Genomic DNA, 25,340 nt, shown 5'->3' on the forward strand with positions numbered 1-25,340 from the left:
AGGTAGCTAATGAATTCCATATCATATGCTATGACATGTTCATATAGTCCCAAAATAAAGGAGTCTGAATTGAGTAAAACCTTCTGACTCTTGCAGTTAGGACACTTATGTTTGGAATAGGTAATTTAACAAATCTGCATTAATTGAAAAACTATAGTAAGCACTGAAGATATTCCAAGAAGTGTGTGGATAACCAAAACCAATTACGCTGTCTCCCCTTACGTATGTAAAGAATGAACTGCAGTGAGGCCTTCCAGCCATACCTGTGCTTCCCTAAGGTTGGCGTGTTTCTCCATTAGATCGCTGTGTGACTCGCCCCACCCCTCTTCCTGTCTTTTCTCCAAAGAGCACCTGCTCAGTGAGACCTCTAGGATTCTCTACTGAGCGTCAATTATTTTATTTTTTCTTAGAATTTATCACTATATTAATAGTTGTCATTCTCCACCTTCATTACAGAATATAAACTCTATGAGGTAAGCATTTTTTTTTTAGTTTTTTTTTTTTTTTTGTCTGTTTTATTTACTACTTTAACTCCAGAACTTTGAAGAGTACGTGGTCACATAGCAGGAGTTTATTGACTTTTCTTTTTTAAAATAAATGAAAGGAAAGGAGAGAGAAAGGGAGAAGAAGGAAGGGAGGGAGGAAGGAAGGAAGGAAGGAAGGAAGGAAGGAAGGAAGGAAGGAAGGAAGGAAGGAAGGAAGGAAGGAAGGAAGGAAAGAAGGAAGGAAGGAAGGGGCAGATTCAGAGGAGAAACTTGGGAGAGAAGGGTCACTTTTATATTTGAGGAGAAGTCAGAAAGAGCTTCATGAAGATCTTATCTTTGATCTGAGTCTTGAAAGATGAGTGTTTTGTTTTCAGGAGGAAGTAGAGAATATTAAATAAACAAGGGTAATCATCCAAACAACATGTCAGTCACCTTGGTCTGAGTGCAGCTCAAACTTACAAATATTTAATTGGAACACTCACTTTATAGCGATTTTCCTATCACTAGATGTGTTCAAGCAGATTCTGGATAAAAAGTGCTTGGGGAAGGTTTAGAGCAGTAGTTCTCAACTGGGGTGATTTTCTCCCCAAGGGAAAGTCTGCAATGTCTCGAGACACTTTTGGTTGTCACACCAGTGGAGGGTGCTACTGGCATTAAGTGGGTAAAGGCCAAGGCTGCTGCTAAACATCGTACAGTGCACAGGATGGCCCCCTACAACGTGGAGTTATCTGGCTCAAAATGTCCACAGTGCCATGGTGAGAAAGTCTGGTTACAGAAAATTGGTGGATTGAGACTAAAGCCCTGCAGTCTATGCCAACACTAAGAGTCTCCAATTTTTTTCTTTCTTTTTTCTAACCACTAGGATTTTTAAAAACCTAAATTCTTTTAGGATGTACAGAGGAATTAAGTGTACCATGGATATGATGGAAAAAAAAGAGTGCCTCTTAAAGTATGTGTTAATCTTTTTGTATATGATTGTTACAGAGTATGTCGCCTGCTATTTTTCTGTAGCACCTATTTCTGGACTGATTCTGGAATTTTTATTAAAAAACAGCTACCCTGAAATTACAGTCCAACAGAGAGCTTCCTCAAGTTAATAATGGACAGAAACCTAAGTGGCATTGCTGTTATAATGAAGACATCTGGTCATCTTAATTTTCATTCCCTAGAAGCACATGTTCCAAATGCTGAGATGGCACAATTCTAATATTTGCAAAGCCATTTCATAATTTAAAATAAACTTAGATAAAAAGAGCGGAATGCTACAGGAGTTAAATTAAAAATTGATTTTCAGCAAAGAAAAATAGCAAAGCTTTCTTTGTTAATTAAAAGAAATATATATTTTGTCTGTTTTGTTACCCCAGCTAGGAAATTGCACACAGTGTGGTGTTATAAAGATAAAAACCTCTGGAATACAGCATATTACCATATAGAATCTGTGTGAATGTGAAAATGTATTTTTAAAAACAGCCATTCCTTTTGGGCTCTGCTTCTTTCAGGAATGTATGGGAAGAAGATTCTCCTTGTTATTTTTGAGTGGTTTAAAGCAGGGGACATTTACGGGAACACATACATCTCAAGTACTGCATAGACTCAATTCCCAGTTTGACAGCTCTCTGAAATGAAATGCAACCTATACTGTACTTTGTCTCCCAGTATCTTATCCCTGGCTCACATCTACTGTGATGTTTATTTATATAAAGATGCATCTTGGGGTCCCAATCTCTTTTCCTGACACCAGTTCAGATGTGCCTGAGACCAGCTATTACCATCCAGATTTCAACACTCACCCTTGGGAGGCAAAGAGATTACTGACATGTGGTTTGCCTGAGTGTTTTGGCTGCATTTAGTCGACTTTAAACTGGACAACCCAGTTTAATAGTTATAATATAAATGGAACACAGCTTATGTCAACAAGACTCTAAAATGAGAAACAACTTAAACACAACCCGAGGCATCTCTTCGAAGGCACAAACTCTTTCCTGCTCTTGTCTCTTCATACCTTTCCAAACTTGAGCCAATTTTGTGAATTGATTCAGACACTAATTTTCTTCTGCTTTTCCTTTTCACAAACTACAAGCAAAAAGGGAATTATTTAATAAATTACTGTAGAAACTTGATAGAAAACAGGTCATCAGTCCATTCATTTGGAGATTACTAAATATGGTTATGAATTCATTTACCATAAATTCTAGTGAACAGTATACTTGAGAGAATGCATAACTTCACTTTTAAACTGTCTTTCTTTTTCGTATTTTTTTTAAATTAATAGACTCTATGTTTTCGATTTACAGAAAAATTGGGCAAAAAAGCATCGAGTTCCCATATTACTTCCCCCAACTCCCAACACACACATGCACACACACACACACTTTACTTTATTATTAACATTTTGCATTATTGTGGTACAATTTGGTACAATTGGAGAACCACTATTTATAGATTGTTATTAATTGAAGTTCATAATTTACTTAGGAGTTCACTCTTTGTGTTGAACATTCTATGGTTTTGATTAATGCATAATGTCCTGTATTCACCATTACAGTATCATAAAGAATAGTTTACCAATTAATTTTTCCTCCACGCCCCCTTCCCACACTCCTGGCAACCACTGATCTTTTTACTGTCTCTATAGTTTTGCCTTTTTCAGAATGTCATATAGTTGAAATCATACAGTATGTAGTCTTTTTAGATTGGCTTCTTTCACTTTGTAATATGCATTTTCATAATTTGATAGCTCATTTTTTATCATTGAGCAATATTCCATTGTATGGATATATCATAGTTTGTCTTTTTTAATTAAAAAAATATAAAACCAGTATAAGATTTTTTAAAGAAAGCCAAGACAATATCAGATTTTTAGTTTTGCAAATGTTTACAATTCTTTTAGATTTCTAAAAAAAATAAATAAGTGGAGAAGAAAACACTGGATAATTTAAAGCATATCTTCCTTCTTAGAATGATATTTAAATATAATCAATTATGAAAACTTTGTGAAAATCACACAAAAGAGATAAACATGTTGTGCATGGGAATCAGTTATGTAAAAAGGTGGGGTTTTTTGTTTGTTTGTTTTTGTTTTTTTTTCTTTTTAAGAGATCCAGCAGGTACTGTTACTTAGCAAACCCATTGACCTCTAAGGCATAATCAGGTTCTGCTCGCTTCTCTAACAACTTTCTGTAGTCAAACCTTTCTTCCTCTTTCAGATCCTGGAAACAGACAGCTAAATGCCTAAAGCACTATAGTAAGTTATTAGAGGTACAAATCTGGACCAGTTGTTTGAACAATGAGTCTATTACTTGGTGTTCTGTGGAGAAGCTGGAACTAGGGAGCAGCAGGATGGAAGGAATGGAAATATCTGCAGTTGGTCCTGAGTCAGTGGCATGAGACTTTACAAGCCAGGGGGTTGTTTCCATGTGGACTGCCATTGGCTGTCTGTGAGGGGCAACAGAACACGATGTGGACTGGTACTTAAAAACTGAAAGCAACTATTAATAACAATTGGCTAAGAGTTTATTAACTCATTATGGCTGTAACTTGCTCTTCCTGTCGTTTTCCCTTTCCTTCTCTTAGCACTAAGTAGTTGCATTTTCTACCTAATTATTACAGGAAACCCTTGTGGAGTCATACTTTTAAAAATTCATGGGGCTGATACTCAATGCTGTAGATATACCACCTAATATTTTCTACACTATTTCCATTTTTCAGTCTCCAAGCTGCCTTTCTTATTTCTGATAATATCATGAGACAGCCTCTTGTATATACTATTGTCTCCATTAACATATCTGACCTATGTAAGGAAAATTATAATTATAAAATTATAATTATAATTGACAGTCATGAAATAAAAATTTAGTTAATAAACAAATCTACCACAATCCTGAGTGGAAGGACTTAACATTATAAATATATCAATTCATCTTCATTTGATACAAGCATGTTCGAAGTCACATTTAGAGTTAATCAACAGTGGTGTGTGTGTGTGTGTGTGTGTGTGTGTGTGTGTAGGATAGGATCTTGAGAGGTGGAATAAAAGATGATTTCAAAAGTGGAAATTAATGATAAGGAACTCGTCCTAGCAAATGTTTTTCATTCTTCAAAATCTACAATAATACATTATTTAAAATATAGTAGATTTAGATACCTGTTTAACTCATTACACACACACACACACACACACACACACACTCACACACACAAGCAGATGAACAGGCAATTCACGAAATTTGAACAGGCAATTCACAGAAAAGAAAATTTAAAAGGCTACTGAACATATGATTGAATATTAAATTTCACTTAGTTAGAAGAAAACCTACCAAAGCAAAGCAAAACAAAACAAAATGAAATGCTTTCCCTTCTATCAGTTTTAGTATAAATTGCAAAGATTGGTATATCTAGTTACAAGTATGGAGGAAAAGGAGATACTCTCACACTCGTGCTGGCAGTGATTGAGGTCCATCAGAGAGCGCTCATGAAAATTTTAACAGGCATAAACCCTTCGTCACAGATTTTTGTTCTTGGATTTGATCCTAGAGTAATATGCAACTAGGCACAAAGATTATCTGCCTATAAACACACATCATTTGTAATAGCAAAATTTAGAAGCTAATAATCGGTAAGGGAATGTTTACAAACACTATATGATATGATGTAGCTGTTAAATGAGGTAAATGTGCATATTTTCCTATAAAAATATGTTTAGGCTATTTGATAATGAATTTAACGCACAAATTTCAGATATAATATGGTGAAATCTGTAAAGTATATATGAATATGCTATTTATTACTATGTGTGTCTCATACCTATGCATGCATACATACATCCTTATAAGCAAGAAATAAAAAGTCTGGAAAGCTAAGAACCAAATGTCAGTAGTCATAACCTTGGGGGTGGCATTGGGGTAGGGGTGGAGTTTTCCTTCCAAGATTGTATTCATTACTAAAGAAGGTGGGTTATGTTTGAATTTTATTTTTGTTTTCTGTTTTGTTTTCATTTCATTTTTCTGTGTTTTTCAGAAATCTAAAAATATGTATTTGAAACATAGAATAACTAAGACAAAACATAACCCAGCAGCATAATTTGAAAAATATCTTAGATTTTACCTTTGAAGATGAAGCAAAATGCAGGTGCACAACACAATTTAATCTTAGTGTTTGAATTACATTTTTCGATCAAATAGGTTCCTTTTATAGTTATTCAGATGTTTGTTGTAGGGAAATTGTTGAGCTTATTTGCACGGAGGGACCACAGAACTGCACACTGTAGTCACAGGATGGTCCCAAAGGGCCCCACATGCATGTCACAGCATGGTTTCCCTCTCCCTCTCTAACATTCTAAAACTTTTCCCTGCTTACCCAGAGAATGAGATTCATATTGATCAAATGTAAAATGATGTTAATATTTTGGTCATTTAAGGAGAGCAGGGTGAACACAAAATTACTGAGAATTCGCAGCACTAATCTTGGCCTGGACACTCGTGAGTCTGGTCTCCATTCTGTCTGATACAAAGAAGGTCTGTGGAAGTGCTCAGTTGGAACAAACAGGAATGTGGTGTGTCTCTGTGATTTCCTGTCCCCACCCCCACTCCTTTTTTTTTCCACAGATAGGTCCTTTGGTGAAAAGACATCTGTGCTTTCTTCTTTCTTTTCAAGACTGAATGTCATGATTTAGAACACACAAATGTAATTTCAACTTTGACTGCCTGCTGGTTTATTTCATGCACCTGCTTTTGGAGGAAGAAGAGACAGGATTTTAAGGGGACATTTTGAGGCCAGAGCTGACATTTGACCTGACATATCCCACAGGAACATAGAAAACAAAAGCACTTATTCAACATAGGGGATTTAGACAATAGAGGACCACATTTGCAATTAGATTTACATATCAACACATATCTTTCTGCGTTATTTTTTCTTTTTCTTAAGTCATGAAATGAAAATATAAAGATTTCTCTTTTTGTACTTATGTCCCTTTATCAAATCTTGTATTGGTTTATAAATTAAACTTTATTTTTTGGTTTCAGATTTTTTTAAATGTCCCTATATATTAGCTGTGGGATTTAGGTGTAAACTGCCTATGAAAATCTGCATATATAATTTCTAGTATCTGTGGATTTTTCCTAACTAAAATGTCTTCTATTAAAAAATGTTCTCTCATATCTGAGTATTAAGCAATTCCAAAGACAGAATTGTTATAAAGAGCCATACTGAACAGTTTTTGTTAAAGTCCTACAGCTAATAAATGAGGATTGACTTAACAAACAACTCTTGGTCCTTAAATTGTTTTCTGTAATGAATGATTATGTAGTCCAAGTTAATTGCCAAATACTTACTTTGTTTTAGGGAAGTAAATATCAGATTAAAAAACAAAACAAAAAAAAGAAGACAAAAGTCGTGTTTAATACAAATATATTATCCTTTCCTTCTTTTGCTCATCAAAGGGCATGGATTCCTCCACCTTTGATGCATTGAGTTAACAGACCTCTACTACCTCAGAACAAAAGCTGCCTAGAATAACTAACTCCTTGAGGAGTGTAAGTTATAGAAACAAAGAATAAAAAAAAAAGTAGGAAACCTCCAGATTGTAAATATAAGAGTAATACTTTGGCTTTATAGTGACACTGTGTATTTACTGGAACTGATGAACAGCAGATGTCCTGAGATTTGTGAAAACATCTGCAACAGTCACTTGAAGGTGAGAAAAAAATCTGATTAATTTCCTTTTTCGGGAGAGGGGATGGGGGGGCTTGTTCTGTGCTTTCCTTATAAATTAGTTTTCAACTAAGTAATCTTTCTTTCCATCATTCATTCCTGTATGGAATTTAGTATAATAAAAAGTTTCACAGTTGCAGAATATTGTTACAGGTGATTTTCCTTTAGCTAACAGTGTTTTCTGCTACTACCGTAGATATTAAACCTGTTTTTCAATCTTTGAAAATTTTCCATGCTTGTCTGATAAGTTGGTAAGACTAGTGACATGAAAACAAAGATGAGTTATTGGTAGATTTTTCTTTTTATTAATTGTAAAATGTCTTCCTGGAATGGGGTCATATATGGTGGCAATTAGACCATGTAAGTTAAGCAGAAGCCTATTTCCTCCTATGGCCTTCCATTGCTGAGCGATCAATGTGAGTCAGCTGAGAGCCAGCACACAGCAAGCCTCCCAGGGGTCCTTTCAACTTTTCTACTTTGTAAAACTCAGGGTACTTCTGCTTCTCAGAAAAGTTAATGTGTTGGGTTGAGTTATAGATTTTCTGGTAATCTTTAAAGTAGAGGCATTTACTCTGAGGGGAACTGACCATATTATGTTGCACATAGTTTTAACTGTGGGAAGTAAATAAAAGGAACTCTTCCTAAAGAAGTACTGTTTTGTCTCATTCTGAAATGGAAGAATAAACTAAGAATGCATGGAACTACATGAGCTTAAGTCCGATCCTCGTTTATTCTACTTTTACTGGCCAGACATTCTCTACTTGTGTATGGCCACAGTAAAAAGTGACCTCAATATGGTAACCCCAGGGACAAAGAACTTCCATTTTCCTTTAAGACCACTCTTCTCACTTTATTTAGTCTATACTCTTCATCTTCAGTCTGAAAAGGTATTTGCCAGGACTGCACCTAAGCTTCTTTTTCTCTATAAATCCAGTCCTCCTACTTCTCTCTTCTGATTTATCCTCTTAATTCTTCAATGATGGTGACTAAACTTAGCTTAAAAGGAGAGAAAAAGGGGTCAACTCTGTAAGGTGTATACATATATATAATATATGTATATATATTATATATATTATATTATATTATATTATATTATATTATATTATATTATATATATTATATATTATATATAATATATATACATATATAAAAAGACATATATGTATATATGTATATATATAAAGACAAATACAAAAATAACCATCTGCTTAGTGAGTAGTGCTGCTTTTGAGGGTCTATCTCTGATACCCTTGGGGGTTTAGTTAGCTGCAACTTTCAGATCTCCACAGCCTAGAAACAGCTGGAGTAGTGCTCTACATCTCTTCAACATTTGCCTGAATGTTTGCCTGGAGCTGGTTTAGCTACAGAACTAAAATCTGATCACCTAAAATCTCTCACCAGAGAATTCCAAGAAAAGAAATACTCCCATCGACTATTAAAATCAAAAGAAGCAGCCCAGGGTGAGTTGACTGAAGAGGACAGAGTTTGCTAAGGCTTCCCCATAGAAGTTCGTGGTGGACAGTGGACAGAAACAAATACAAAACCATCCTATTTGTGGACAAAATCCCACTTATAGCCAAAGGAAAAGACAGCTTCAGATGAGATGAGGAGAGGCTGAGGTTTTCTCTGAGGAAAGCCGAGGAGGAGGTGAGCTGGATGGAGGTGATAAACTGGAAGCTTCTACCAGCTCAAAATGAGATTAGGGCTCTGATTTGTCTTACACCAAAGTACTGTTTCATCTATCAGGACTTGACTGGGAGGGATTTTGCACCGACCAAGTCCCAAATCAGTCACCCTGGAACTGTCATCAAAACATTCGAACACAGCAAAGATACCTAGAAGAAGCTAAGGAAAGGAAGAAATAGATGCTTAGGGATTTCATGAATTGAAAAGAGGCCAGGCACGCAAGCAAAACCTGAACCATTAGCAACGTCTACTCAAACCAAAACAATAATTACTTATAATGTATCTGTTATTTACAAGGTGCTGGGCTACGGTTATATTGAAACCAGTGTGAGTAAGATGCAATTTCTGATTCAGAAAATCCAGTGTCTAGTGAGGGAGCATAGAGAGAGAAAATTTTGGAGGATGGTGCTATTAAGCAGAAAGCAATAAGGCATAACCTCATGGTCTACAAATCTCATGTGACAGAAGACCTTCTTCCTACCAAGCCAGTTGTTGTGTGTGATATTTATACTAAAGTTTCAGTGCCTCTTCACCATCTCTTATTACTAGACGACTTCTACATAATTGCTTCTCTGATTCAACCATATAACACATTTAAGGACTACTATGTATTGAAGACTATACTAGTTTCTGCACCTGGTTTCTTTCATGACACTGGGTTCTCTGGATTAGAAAATGCATCTTAATCAAAAGAAACTGTATGTATAGTCCTTAACCTCAAAACGATTCCAATCTTCCTGAAGAAACACAATGTAGAACATTAGGAAAGTGCTTGAAAATAATATTAAAGAGTGGATAAGATTTAGATAGTCATGTGTGCTGTTGCAACCAATTTACCAGATGTTCATATTAAAATACACAGTATAACCAGTGGTCTTTATGTCACAATATCAATATGCTCGCACTTATTCTATACACACACAGACATGATTTTGCTACACATATTGCTATAGTAAAATCAGTCTTAAAGTAGAAATTGCTACAACATTTCATCCCTAGTCATTTATGTTTTGGTTGAATTAATCAATTGAATGTATTCATTTTTAAATATTTTTAAGACTCCTCAATTGATAGTTCACAGATGGATATAAATATAAGAACTAAATTAGGTTGGTGACATATCCATGCAAAAGAGAGTATAAATATTATGATTTTTTAAAAGATTGCACATGGAAGTTTTTTGTCATATTTCTGGAAGAGTGAATTTCTTTTAACTTTCAGAAAACATACGTTGTATGGTTTCTATTTGAGTTAATCCAGTTGGTCAGCATTTAGGCTGTGTTTGTTGCTGCTATGTTTACCCTCAGTATATCTTGGGCTTCACATTTCCGCAGTCATACTTTGAATTTGGTGCAGGAATTTGTATGACACAACAATGTCTTGCCTGAATGCTGCACTTCAGGGGGCCTCTCGAAGTGTTTCCTCAGTAAAGATCTCGTTGCGTGCTTGTGTTCTGCTTCTGTCCTCTCCTACAGTATTCCGCTTGTACTTGGAATTCAACATGTGCTAGTCTGTTAGCAGAAGGCATTGCGGCAGGATGTTCTCTGATGTTTTCATGAAGCCTCGATCTTAGACACTGAATCCTGAGTCTCAGGGTTATAGTCTTCTCTTCCTCTCCCTTTTTTCAGTGCAAATCCAGTTCCTTGCCCAGGAGTAGGTTTTTCTTTTCTTTCTTTTTTTTTTTTTTCCTCTCTGTTTTCTTCCTCAAGCTAACCTGAGTTCTCTGCATTGTCCTAAGAGTCAGAGTTTTTCCCTTCTCTCAAGCCCTGCTGTTCCCTTCTTCCAAGCCAGTTCTACAATGAACACACCCTTAGGCCTGTCTGGATCTTTTCTGTGAGCATCTGTTAGGGTTCTTGGAAGAAAACCTATAGGAGCATGCCATCTTCCTCATTTTTTTCTCCATTGGCCTTTATAGTGTCCCACCCACCCACGCTCAGCCTTCACCATTTCTTCTCACCAGCATCTGGTTGTGGGTTGTATCTAATCCAGGGAAGCAAGCTCATATCTCCTCTCACCTTGAAACCAATCTTTCCTCAGATTTTGGGCCATTGATTTGCTCTGCGAACTCAGGTTTCTGATGGATCCAAAAATCAGGAATTTCAGGTTAATCTGGCTCTTTTTTTTCATGAAGGAGAGACACAGTACTTTTTCCAGCTCACTATATCCTGGAGATTTTCACTTAGATATTTTGTTAAAATTTTTAAGAGGAGAGAGTGAGAGAAATCTCCCTCCATTGTGAAATAATTCCAGGCTTCTCTTGGTATATAATGTACACTTGTAAAGAAAAGGGATAGTCAAAAGGAATGAGGCAAAGAGGGTGGGTTTCAAGAACAGATAAGTAGTACAGCCTTGCACCCTATTCCTTCATCTAATAGAAAACTCCACATCTAGCACTAAGGCTCAAAATTACCCTGGTTCTTGAAACTCTAGTTTAGCCTTGCTCTTGGGGATATAATGAGAGATGCAGAAAAAGTGAGTTCCCCTAGTGGCCAACACTGTATAAAGTGAGGTTGAACATTGTTTAATATATATTCTTTGTCTGTTGTTCAAACTTTAAAATGGACATACAAATTTTCTTTATGACAAATATCCCTTAATTTTATTAGGGCAAACAACAGATTATAGCATTGATCTAGGAGACAAACAAAAAATTAGAGTTTTCATTTTGTTCCCGTCAGTAACTCCTTGTCAGACGCTTGAGAGCTATTTAACCTGTTTGAAAATCATTTTCTTTTAAGATCTGAAAATGGAAACAATACTACAGTCTCAACTACTCATGGCAACGGTGAGAATCTCATGATGTATTGTTCCTAAAATCCATTTAACAAATATAAATGCCTATTCAGACAATTAATACAAATTTGCTATTATCATTCTACTGTCATAGATTCTCAAAGCTAAAATGGGGAGAACACTTAACCCTACAACCCTGTGCAGACTCAGCGCATTCTCTCCCCTGGATATTTTTGGATAAGCACTGAAAACTTCATACACTTCCCCATTTTCTTCAACTACTTGCAAGGTGTTATAGCTATTTAACAGTTACCTTAGAAAATCACCATGCAAATGTTTTCTGCTTTGATTGTCCTTCAGCTACACACATTTTATTTGATTTGGTATTTGTGTGGCCAAGTCTTCATTACCCACCATTTTTCAGTTATCTCTATGGATGGGCCATTTCTTCAGTTCATGGATTTATTAATTTTGTACTGTTTTCCATTTCAGAGGGGACATTTTCTGTTCTTCCAGTTGTTAAGGATTTGAAAAGTCTTTGGCATCGGCAAAGGAAACCTGTTTATATCAGCTAGAGCTCAGGGAAACCATATGAGAAACGAGGATGAGTAAAGGAAACACATGTAGAGTCCTCAGGTTGGAAGAAAATTCAGGAACTTAAGTTGCTATTTATTTTCTCCCCAGGAGTGCTGACTTTCTTTCCCTAAGTCTCTGTTGTCTGAAAGTCTCTCATTGGCTCCTCTCCCTTCTTTTGTCAACCAGCTTCCACAACCAGCTTCTATTCCCTCAAAAGTCTGGGCTGTACTCAGCTCTGATTTTCATAGTGCTGACTATGGCCCAAACTGTGGAATTTTAAAATTTGAAAAGAGAATTCCAGTGTCTATTTAAATGGATGAATTCCTGGTGGTCTGAAGGCTGCCAAAATACTGGGGATGCGAACAAAATGTATACATATGACTTGTATTCATATTTTGTTATTGATATATGTTGAATATTATAATTTTAATAGTTATTTTCCTTTCTTAAAATGTGTATACATTTTTTTGCATCCTCTGTATATATGGAAACCTAAATCTGTGTCCTGACTGTACAGAAGAGTCTTGCTTCAACTTGCTTTCATTCATTCCCTACCTCACAGTCCATTTTGTTCCCTTGAGGTGTAGGACAAAGCCCAAATCCCAGGTCCCCCTTGAAAAATGACAATTACAATTTCTATTGCACTGGGTTTTATGTAAGAAAAGCTTTAGTAAAAAGAATATTTCACACACACAAAATATATTAATGAGTATAAGAACTATAAAAATCAAATGCTGCACTACTTTTCTCCAGTCTATTTATCAAATAAAGAAGATTATACATACACTTGATTTAGTGAATGTGAATTTAAAATGTCATATTAATTACTATTTTATTAATTACTTAACTGATTTCTATTATTACTCTTTTGGTAAATCAGCATTATTTTATTTTTAGTTAATTATTTATTATTTTTTAATATAAGAACCTAACCTTAAGGAGATATGATTATGATCACTTTAGACTTTCATCCTAGGGTCAAATTGTTTGGAAGGAAAAACAGAATCCCATACCATCTTTCTAAAAGCTGAATATACAGAACTAATCTTAGTAGTTACTAACTAGTTACACTTTGACTTAACTTTCAAATATTTTTTAAGTATTCCATTTAATCCTCAGAACTAATTTGCGAAATATGTTGTCTTTATATTTTTTGCTATGAAAGGAAAGTAAAAGACTAGACCAATGGAAAAGCCTTTGCCAAGTTTCCTTATCTAGGGTTGGGACTCAGATCTCCTGTGTGTTTTCCACAATCCAGGGCTGTCTCCCTGCAGTTATCCGTTTCGATGTACCTACATATGTTATGTGATCTATTGGTTCAACAAAGATTTCTACACAGCAGTATTTCTGTTCGTTTTCTTATACAACATTAATATGTGTTTATTAATGAAAAGAGACATAATGGTATAAAAATTGTGACTTGCATTAATTTTTTTTCTTGATTTCCTTCTTTAGAAAGCTTCCTGATCACGCAGATTATCATTTAGGCGAAGAATGTTCCTTCTTTGTTTAAAGCCATTGGTAGTTCTTGAGTGCCAAACTCCGTTAATAAGTATCACCTCCAACAGTCAACATAACTCTTAAAAAATATGCTGTCATTCCAATCTTGCACAATAGTGATTTGGGGGTTGCAGTGTGTTAAAAGAAGAGGCATCATTGAAGGTTAATTTCTGTCTACTTATTTTGGATTATTTCTCTCCCAGAACTCATGACCGGCATCAAAGAAGCAGTATTTCTACTTTTCTTTGTCAAATGTTATGAGTAGTAGTGAGCCCTAGGCATCACTTCTGGAAGCTTGTAAAGGTGAGAATAATATGGATGCATAACAAATCAAAGATCTCATCTTTAATAATCAGACTTGCCATCTGGAAAACCATGACTTTATTATTCCAGGAAATTCTTGCTCAGGATGATGAAGTGCAAATACTGTACTGTATTTGCATACTGTATTTGAATTTTGTATTGTTCATTTCACATAATTCCTGAAAATCCATGTATCTGACTAGACGATTCTCTAATAGTTTGCTGAACTGGGATCATCAAACTGCTTCTTACTCTCAAGTTTCTTTTCAAACCTTCATATCTCCATGTTCACTAACATTAAGCTAACATATCACAAACTCTACTCAACTACTACCAGGCCTTAGTGTCAAAGACCTTTAAACTAGCTCCCCAAACCTAGAGATATCCAATTCTGTCCTCTTCTTCCAAGATTCCCCTAAAATTCTGTCAAGACAGTGGTCTCTTTTACTGCAGTAAACAATAAACATAGCTTCATTTGATGAACAAGGTAATTTTTATGGTCTCTTTGGGAAGTCATCAATAGACAAAGATAATGGTCCTATAGGCGAAACTCAAAGAAGACACTCTACTGAGATTCGATATTTTCCTTTAATTATTTCTTTTCCCACAGGGCAGGTACTAACCTCAGCTGTGAAGTATGAGCATCTCACCTTCAGCGCTCCCCCTTCAGCCCTTGTCTTCTTGCAGCCTGCATCCACTTCTTCCCTCCTGCCTCTACTTAGGGTCAGGCAGGCTCTTCATGTTGGCTCCTCCCCATGTCCTCATCTCCAGGGCACACATACAGGCTGAACCACATTACGACTGTGTCCAGTGGGAAATGGGCAGATGAACTAATGAGCTGATGAGCTGTCAATAGTTGATAAAGCAACTGTCCACTTTTTTGCAGAGGTAATTCCTGTAAAAATGTCTCTAGAGGCAATGGAATTTAAGTTGATATAAAAGATACATTTTGATGGCCTTTTATTTTTTCCCTTTGTATGTTTTCAATATTTTTCCCATGTAAAATTTTGGCTTTGCAGATTGCTAGGGCCACCGGAAATACAAGTCTTTTCATGGGCATTGGTTTAATTTTGTCTTAGCACTCAGGTGATCAGCTTGCTTCACATTCTCGGAGAAAAACAATTTGTTTTTCTTTCTCACTAAGAAATAGATAAATGTTGAGGTATGTTGGAGCCATGTTCACTGAATTAAAAAAAAAAAAATTCACTGAAACATCTTGTAAGTGGGAAAAAGAAATGACGATCGCCAAAGCAAGGATTATACACATCCAACAGTTTAAGTGCTAATCAGTGATTTTAAAATTCAAATAAATTTATTTATAATACATATCTATATTACAAATAGCAAATATTCAAATGAATGTCAAGTCTGCGTTACATAACTGTTGAAAGGGAACTAAATACTAAGTTGCTGTTGTTAATAAAAGAGACTATTATATATTTCCTTTTTTGTCATTACTTACCCTTCCTCACTATTATACCTTAAGTGCTGTTATAATTATGCAACAGCTGTTAGGCACATCTTCTTTCTTCTATTAAAGTTTACTCTATCTGAAATATGGAGGCTGTATTTCTCAACTTCTTTTAAAAGGAAGTACAAGCCCAAGGCATCATATATAAGTTCCTGGGCCAATCAAATTTATGTTTCTTGATTTTGTTTCAATGTAAATTACTGCTACCTCCACAGTACACTCCTATTCATTAAGAAATAATTTTGAGAGGCTGCTTGCTCTCAGAGAATTTTATTCTAGTTCTTTATAGCATTCCAAAGGTATTGTAAATAAAAAACGTGGATCACTTTAAGGTAATTCATTGTTAAATATAAGCTAACTGGGAGTCTTTTAGAAAATAATCTTGTTACAGTGAAAAATGTGATTTGGGGTCTGTTTTACTGTTTTGCTAGCAAAGGGGTGTTTTTTAATCTGTAAAAGGATGCTTCATAAGTGATAACAAAATTTACACTTTTTTGATAAGAACTTTATAGTACTCTGACTTGTGATAACAGCCATTGCTCTAGAGGCTCTTGTGTTGGAGATTCAAGTATCCATAAAAACAGTAATAGCATTAAACTTAATGTAATATTTACCTCATTTATTTGATATTAGGTAAAATATATTTCAATGTGACAGCAAGTCAGGGAGCTATTTTGTTGTCTCTCTCTCACTCTCTCTTTTTTTTGCAACTTGACAACCCCGAATAAGCTAACAAAAATACATCCTTCTTATTTTAAAGTTTATATGATTTCTCTCTCTCTCTCTCTCTCTCTCTCTCTCTCTCTCTCTCTCTCTCTCTCTCTCTTCCTCTCTCTCTCTCTTTCATACACACACCAGTATTGCTTCTCCCAACGTGCTTCTCCTTTCCAAACTTCTTTAAGTCATGATGGTGGTTTGTTTTGTTTTTAGTTATCTTGGTTAAAGCCACCAATAGCAAATAATTCCTTTGACCTTGAAATTATGTCATATGCTGTTTGCCTGAAACTTTCTGCTTCTTTAATAAAAGCAAAGTCTGAAAGGCCTCTCTTCTTACTCACTTTAGTTTACGGTAAAGATGTCCCTAGAGAAGAGAGACTGCCTCATGGAAGTTTAGAAAGTTGGATTTCCATACATGTTCTCTCTCTGTGTTTGTGTGTGTGTGTGTGTGTGTGTGTGTACTCTGGACACTGACCCTCACAAAGTCTCTCTCCTTGATTAAACCTTAGTCAGTCTCCTGTGAGCTACCCCCACCTTTTTTTTTTTTTTTTGCTTATTCCTTGAGTCCCGACTTTAACAGATGTTTATTAATATATGAATCATGCATACATGTGGGAGTGCTCAATGGTGAATAACTCAAAGGGGGGGTGTTAAACTTGAACTAACATAGCATCTTAACAAACAAAAATAATGTTGTAGAGAAGTGGCAAGACAAAGGAAAAGGACTTTGAGCTTCTGGTGTGGCAAATTGCGGGAAGATAAATGATGCACGGAGGAACTAATAGAAGATAAGGACAAGTTAGTAAAGTTTGTTATATAGGTTCCTCTGGTGCCATCTCTAGGCTGATACAAGTCTACAGGGGTGAACAGTGATTACTTTCTGTCCTTCCTGAAAGAGGAGAGGGGAGACACCTTTACAAATTTATATCATGCTTTTAGGCAAACAGAGAGAACAGAGAGCTTTTCCTGTATCTGTTTCTTTTCAATTGTGTTTAGCCCAAAATAAACTTTACGCCAAAGTGGCTTATTTTGGGGTGGCATATTCTGTTACCCTTCACTCGCATAGCCCAGTTTAGCAAGAATCCTGCTAAGTCAGATGAGAGAGAATCCTCCACTCTTGATATCTGACCACCCGGGCCTGCCTTTAGCAAGAATCCCCCTAACCTCGATGCCTCCTCTTAGTAATTTTCCGTGCACCAACCCCTTCATTCTGCTCATTGCTCAAATTGCCAGCTGTCTTTGCTGTATTTGGAGTTAAGCTGATCTCTTCCTCCTGTTGCAACACTCTCAACATCTCCCTCAATGGATCTGAATAAAGTTGTCCTCTCTACTTTAGCAAGTGTCATGACAATTTTTTTTAACATCCCCATTACCAAGTCTTCAGCCTAGTTCTGGACCCCATGGCCAGAAGTCAAATGGAACCGGAAATTTTATCTTCTAGAATCTTTTTGGAGTTTGCACAGTGAGGTAGAGACATGTATACTCAACTCATTCAGAGCTACAGTATAAATGTGGGTGAGGAATGGATGCCAAGATTTCCCAACTTTCCCACCCCAAAGGTTTAAGTAGGTCTCCTATCACTCCTTTTTGGGAGGTCTCATAAGTGTGACACACTGGGAAGATGTTGGAATCACAGAATTAGTACAAAAGAATATTTATTTCAAAGAGAGAGCAGGAAAGAGTTAGTAACAAAGCAAAAAAGCGCCCAAGAGTGGAGAGACTGAAATACATGAGTGAAAGGTAAAAAGTGCTCTTACTGATCTTCAGAACTTAATATTTTACTATTTCTTCATTCTTCCCCTTTCTTTTTCCTTCATTTTATTTAACTCCCACTTTTTCTTTTCTCTCCCTCAGAGATAACCAACCATTATATCATTTATATATGCTACCATTTATAGGTCCCTCATTACTCTGATCAAGATTTCATATGTATTATTTCAATAATCCTCAGCATAATGCTCAGAAGTTGATATTATTATACCCCTTTTACAGATGAGGAATTTCAAGTACGTGAAGATTAAGTGACCTGTTCATGGTCACATAGCTAATAAATGGCAAGGTGAAAATTTTTAACTAAACTGAAACTTCCTTGGTATGTTACCAGTTCTTTTCAAGTTTTAATGGACATCCTTAAATTACCTGAGATCTTATTAAAGCACAGATCCAGGCTCAGGAGCTCTTGGTGGACACCTGAGATTCTGAATCTTGGGGGATGCTGACACTGTATTTTTCTTGCTATCCTTTGAGTAGCATTTGATGGTCATTAACCTGAGGAGGAAATTTTTCACTGATAATATGCTTACTAATCATTTTATCTCATTATATTAGTATATGTCTAAAATACAACATATTAATTTATCCCAAATGTTAATATATACAAAGATTAGAACATGCTGGTATCAGTAAAATTGCCCCAAACAAATTTTCCCTCAAGTTTTTGCTTATAAATCTCAAATCAGCACCTTTTGTTTTCAGTTAGTTCATCCATCCAATTTTGTATTCCAACTAATTGCTTTTTTTCCCTCTCCTCTTAAGTCCTTTCAATTTATATAGATCTTTTGGGCACCTACAAGCACAGAACTGAATGCTTCATTCCAGGCGCGGGCCTATCATTCATATGAAAAACATCACATCACATCTTTCTGTTCTATGACACAACTGATACAATCTCTCAGTATTGAGTCCAAAAGACCCTTGCATGACTGTAGGACTGAGTTATATTGAAGATGTCTATCTAATTTGACATTGTAATTTATCGTTTCAACTAACTGTGCTTCTTCAAAAGAACTAATCTCCATCTTTGAAGTTGAATGACATGTTTCTTCTTATATCACATATGTTTCATCATTGTTTCGTTACTGATGCCAGAGCACAGCTATCTCCATTTTCTAATTTGAGTTGGTTGTTGGTGGGGAGCTCCTGTCATATCCCTAATAGCTTGTGGACTTCTGTCAAGATAGACACATACCCTTCATTTTCCAAATGCCTCTGGATTGAAATGATAGAGCTCTAAGGTTAAAAATTTCAGTTGGTTAGGAGTGAGACAATGTGTCCTGGATTTTATTTTGAGAGACCCTCTGAGGCATGTCCAATAGGGGTTAGTAGCTAATTAACTGGTTAATGCATTTGAACTTCTGTACATTGTGATACTTTCATTTTCATATTTTTTCTTCCTGTCACTGTGCTTGTGGTTGCATTAGCTACCCAGAAATGTTTCTTTTGAAAAATTCCAATTTAATTTTAGCTGAACCAGGAGGAAAAGGACAGATTCATGTGTAGGTCAGGAGAGTTAAGGGAGAGACTATTCTGAGCAGGAGCTTTCCTTTCAATTACATTTACATATATTTAAAGAATAGAAGAATACTACTAGTAGTAGAGGCTTGAGTTTCTTGAGTTTATAGTTAAGGCTTGGTAAATTTCCTTTGCAATGATAACTCCTGCAAAGGGATAATAAAGTCATTCAGTAATGACAGCTGGAAAAGCCTGGGAAAATCTAATTGTGTGTGTGTGTGTGTGTGTGTGTGTGTGTAATTTGAAGCAAATTTTAAATCTTTTTTCCTGATGTCTTCCTAATTAAAATTTTCTATCACAAAGCCTCCTTTGATTCTATAGTTGTTATCGTTTTTTAATTCAGCAAATGCATATGGAGGACCTTCTACGAGTCAGTGACTGGCTCCGTATCAAATAGGAGAAAGCTGAAAAATATACTGTTCATACTTTAAGGAGCTCACAATTATTAGGTGAGATAAATTTCTACAGATCAATTAGTTCTTATCACTATTGCAGTCCTAGTTTCATTTTATTGCTTTGTACCAGGGACACCTCATAAGAGGGAACGACTCTTTATTCTGGGAATTATAGAAAGGTACTAGAAAGATTTACTGTGGAGAGGTATTTGGTCAGGATCTTGAAAACTAGGCTTGGATTTTTATTGGATAACTGTAGGTGAAACAAAATGTCATGGATTTTTTGGGGGAGAGACTCTGTGAGGCACATTCCAAAACAAGGCTTATTTGCTTGTAAGGTTAGAATCATAAATTAAAACTTCCATATATTATAAAACTTTTACAAAGCTTTTTTATAACCAAACAATATTTTTCTGAAGAAAGTATATTTAGAATGGGGATGTGCACATGTACATTTTTTTCCCTCCCAAATAAACTGGTTCTAGAGATTTAGAACTGAATTCTACTTCTTGGTTGCCTGAGTTTTATTCGTTTAAAATTTGTTTTGTGTCAAATGGGACAGAGGAATGTTCGCCAATAAATAGGGCTGGAGTAGGGCGAGGTGAACTGTATGTCAAACATACATTCCTACTTCATTACAGGACATTTTGTTGGTTGCCATACACAATTTTCATCAGTATAAATTTAAGTGCTTAGAATTATATGTCATAGGACATAGATTTGGGTATCGATGACTCCCATACAATATCTCCAAACTTTATCAAATATTTGTGATATTTATATTTGAATTGATATTTGGTTTTGATTTTTTTGTTTTATAGTGATTTACATTATATAGCAACCACGTGAAATTATAAAAATGACCATAACAATAATAATAGTTAATATTTATTGGGTGTTTACTATGTCATGTACTAGCCTGTTTTACATAGCATTATGTCATTTAATCTTCATGAAATCTTATGAGTTAGATACATAAATTCATTTTATTGATAAGGAAACTGATGCTAAGAAAGGTTAAGTAAATTGTCCAAAGCTATTTATTTCATGGCTAAACCTAGATTCCAAACTCCATTTTTTCTGGCCCCAGGCCACATATATATAACTTATACACTATCCATATTTTATGTATGTCCAAATCCCTATGTCATATGAACAATTAATTAACTCAGTGTAGTAATAAATTGATGTTTAATAAACTTATGCAATGCAAGTTCTATGGTAAATGCTATAATAGAGGGAAAAATTCATACTAGTGAAGGATACTAGTTTGAGAGATTGATTTTAACTAGAGGATTCTAGTGAAAGAATTTAACAGAGACAATTTTCAAAGAAGGTATTAGGTGAAATAAAATTTAGGGAATATTTAAACCCCAGCAGTGATTATAGACTTGGGGGACAGGGCGACTGGCAAACATCCAAGCAAAGATGACAACTCCAGAAAATAGGGGCTGTGTTTCAGAAATAGGAAATGGACTAAGACAAGCAAACCACAGAAGACACAGGAGAGGGGACAATATCTACAGGAAATGAAACTGGAAAATTAGGTAGAAGATGCATTCTAAGCTGAATTATTTAAACTTTATTCAGGAGGGAACTAGAATAACCAAAAGTTTTTGAATTGTCACATGACAAGACCAGATCTAGGTTTTACAGGGACATGTAATCACTAAATGCCTATAGTGGTTTGGACAGGATCAGGGAATCCAGTTAAATCATTAAGAGGAAATGAGCTACTGAGCTACTGTTTTGGCTATGGCCTGGAAAGATAGCATTTATACTCACTTGTGGTTACTCTGAAGTCAAGCTAATGTATAAGATTCAAACATGTCTCATTTATTCTTGGGCAAAATTTGAGTGATATATTTATTATCTAAAGCAATCTCTATTTAGGTCATTTGCTAATTCTTTTACTTGGAATGTATGCTGATTCACAATATTAGCTGACATAAAGTTTCTGAATTTTATATAATAGAACATTTATTCTTGATTTATATGTCATTTCAAACATTTTCACAGATCATTACCATTCTAATTCCTGGCATTTTCAAAAGACTTTTATGCCAAGCAAATATTACTATAACTAAGATAGTTAGTTTAAAAGGAGAAAGATAGGCCTGAAGGGAGTTTTAAAAATCAATGGAACAAGACTCTTTCCTTTAAATTCCTGAGGAAGTAGTTCTTTTTTGACAAAGAGATGGATTAGATGACTTATTGGGCCATTTTCAAACTTTAGTTTCCATGAGTCTGTGATTTATACATAAGAGAAATTGTTTTATCTTCTGACTGATGTCCTCCCCATCTTTGTTCCTCACCCCCTGCCACCAAAAATAAGATTTCTCCAAGTATAAAAATATTTCAAGCAGACTTTTTGGCTCTGTGAGGCTCCAAGTGATAAATACAACCCTCAGCATTGCTGTAAGAGATGTTAAATCACCCAAACTTGAATTTATGGAATTCTAGAGATACGTTTTGTTCAGCCATCCCCTATTTTATATCCAAGTCCACAAGTCTCTGGCATTCTATTAGAAACAAAGTTCAAAGCATTAAACAAAAATAATTAAATGTATCGAAAAGATTTTGTTAAACAAATTCTATAGGTTTTCAATTATCACAAAATCATATTTTATTTCCATTGACTACTCCAATTATCTGTTAATTCATGAAGAAAATCCTCAGCACCAGCAATGTGCTGTAGGAAATATGTCAGACCAGATATTACAAGGGGGCTTTCCCACTACAAAAGGTTTAGATATTGCATAAAATGTGTATGTGTATATACTCACAGGGTATAAAGGAAACTTCATGCAATCAAAAAGAAAAAAAAAAGAACACAAAGAGCACAATTATCTGAGGTCAGGTGCCAATATCAACTCAGTGATCACCAAATTAAGCTTTGGACCAATAACACAAAGTAAGGATAGCTGAATATGAGACTTTAAGGCAATCTGAGAACAAGAAAAGGGGCAGAAGTGGCTCTAAATTGGTAATACTGCATGGCTCACAGCAGAGGCAAATGTGAATCCAGTCAAGGAGAAAACACTTTCAATTTTTGCCAGCACATTTTCCATATAATAAATTAATCAAATATGAGCTCACAATTAAAGATCATCCTATACACAGGGAACCAAATCATCATGAGAATTATCAAAGCAATAAACAACATACTTAAATTCTCTATTTAAACATTGCAAGTATCAGACATACACTTCTAAATTCCTATGTTGGAAATGTTTACCAAAATAAAAATGAGACAACAAAAAACAGAAACTACAGTAATGTCCAGACATTTGATAAATACATCAGTTAGGGTTCATTGGAGAAACAGAACTAATAGGATCTATCTATTTATCTATCTGTCTATCCATCTATCTATCTACACACACACACCCACACACACACACATATGTTGTATATCTATCGAGTTATATATACTGGGGTGCCAAAAAAATGTATACAAGTGGACGCTTTGGTAAACATTGCTCAAGTAGTAGTTTGCCCTAATCAGAAATGTCTAGATGCTGATGGTAACCACTTTGAGCACCTCTTGTAATTGCAGAAGCCAAACGTGCCTTGTATTCATTTTTTGTTATCAGTATATATTAACTATTACAATTTTAATAGTTTTTTTCTTCATTTCTTAATATGTGTATAGATATTTTTGGTATCCTCTGTATGATATATATATTTATTTAAGCAATTGGCTTACATGCTTATGAAGGCTTGCAAGTTTGTAAATTATAGAAAAAGTTGGCAGGCTGGAAACTCAGGCAGTATTTCTATGTTACAGTCTTTATATAGAATTCCTTCTTCTTCAAGAAAACTGATTAATCTTAAGACCTTCAACTGAATGGATGAGGCCCAACCACATTATCAAGGGTAATTTGCTTTACATACAATCAACTGGTTGTAAATGTAATCACACGTACGAAATACTTTTACAGCAACATCTAGACTAGTTTTTGACCAAAAACACTGGGCACCATAGCCTAGCCAAGTTGACATAGAAAATTAAACATCACAATGAAAACAAAATAAAGTTTAAAAAATATATAACTATTGAAATTTTAAAAATTGATGAAGAATTTAGCAGCAAAGTAGGCAGGATTAAATTGAAAATTATTGTAGTGGAAGATATATATGAAGAAATTATCCAGATATACAAGAAAATGGAAATTAAAAGAGTAGCTAAGAAATAAGGACAGAATAAAAAGCTCTAACATGTTTAACTGGAGACCCAGAAAGAGATAATATAATCAAAGGAGGATGAGTAATATTTGAAGAAATAATGAAAACATTGTCATAAATAATAAAAGATGCAAATTGCCAGATATTAGAAGCACACTGTATCAAGCATGAACCAAACCAAACCAAACAAACACTACACAGAGCCCTCTAGTGCCAGCAAATATGGAAAAAGCTCACTAGCATATCTACATTAGTTACACTAATTACAACTAAAATCTACATAATAGATTTAATAGACATAATACATAATAGACATAATACAAAAAGCAACTATCTGAGGACTCAGAAAACTAGACACAGATGCTTTTCTTGGGGGGAAGTCTAGCAATTCTACAAAATCTTTTACATTCTCATTCCACCTGATTCTCCTGATATCAGAATAAAACATCTTTTAACGAAAGAAACCACAGGTGAATAGCTCCGGTAAAAATAGATGCAAATGTTTTGGAACAAAATATTAATAGATCAAATATATATATATGGTGCAAAAAATATATACACATTTTGAGAAAGGAAAAAACTGTATTAAAATTGTAATACTCAATATATACTGATAACAAAAAATGAATACAAGTCATGTGTATACTTTTTTTTTGGCATCCCTGGTACATATATATATATATGTGTGTATATATATATACACACACACACACACACATATATATATATAAAAAATGATCAAGTGTGGGTTTTTCCAGGAATGCAAGGCTAGTTCAATATTGGAAAATTAGTGGAATGCACCATTTAAATGTTAAAAATGGAAAGCCACATAACCATATTACTAGATACAGAAATCTAAGTAATCTAAGTAAATCTAAGTATTCCAAGTAATTCAACATCATTTCATGACAAAAACTCTCAGAGAGCTAGGAATCAACTGAACTTCTTAACTTGATAGGGTGTACTTTATTACCTTATACGACGAACTACTGTGACAAATTACCATAGTTAGTGGCTTAAAACAATGTATTTGTATTATCTTACAGTTCTGACAATTTAGAAGTCCAAAATGGGTGTCACTGGTCTAAAATCAGGACTGGGCTCTAGAGGAGAATCCATTTTCTTGCCTTTTCTAGCTTCTAGAGACTATCCACAGACCTTGGCTCATAAGCCCTTTCCATCTTCAGAGTCATCAATAGCCAGCTGAGTCACTCTCATGTTGCATCATTCTCACTGACTCTTGTCCCTCCATCTTTCACATTTAAAGGACTTTTGTGATTACAT

The sequence above is a fragment of the Rhinolophus hipposideros genome (assembly GCF_964194185.1).
Source record: "Rhinolophus hipposideros genome assembly, chromosome: 7".
In the NCBI taxonomy this organism is placed as follows: domain Eukaryota; kingdom Metazoa; phylum Chordata; class Mammalia; order Chiroptera; family Rhinolophidae; genus Rhinolophus; species Rhinolophus hipposideros.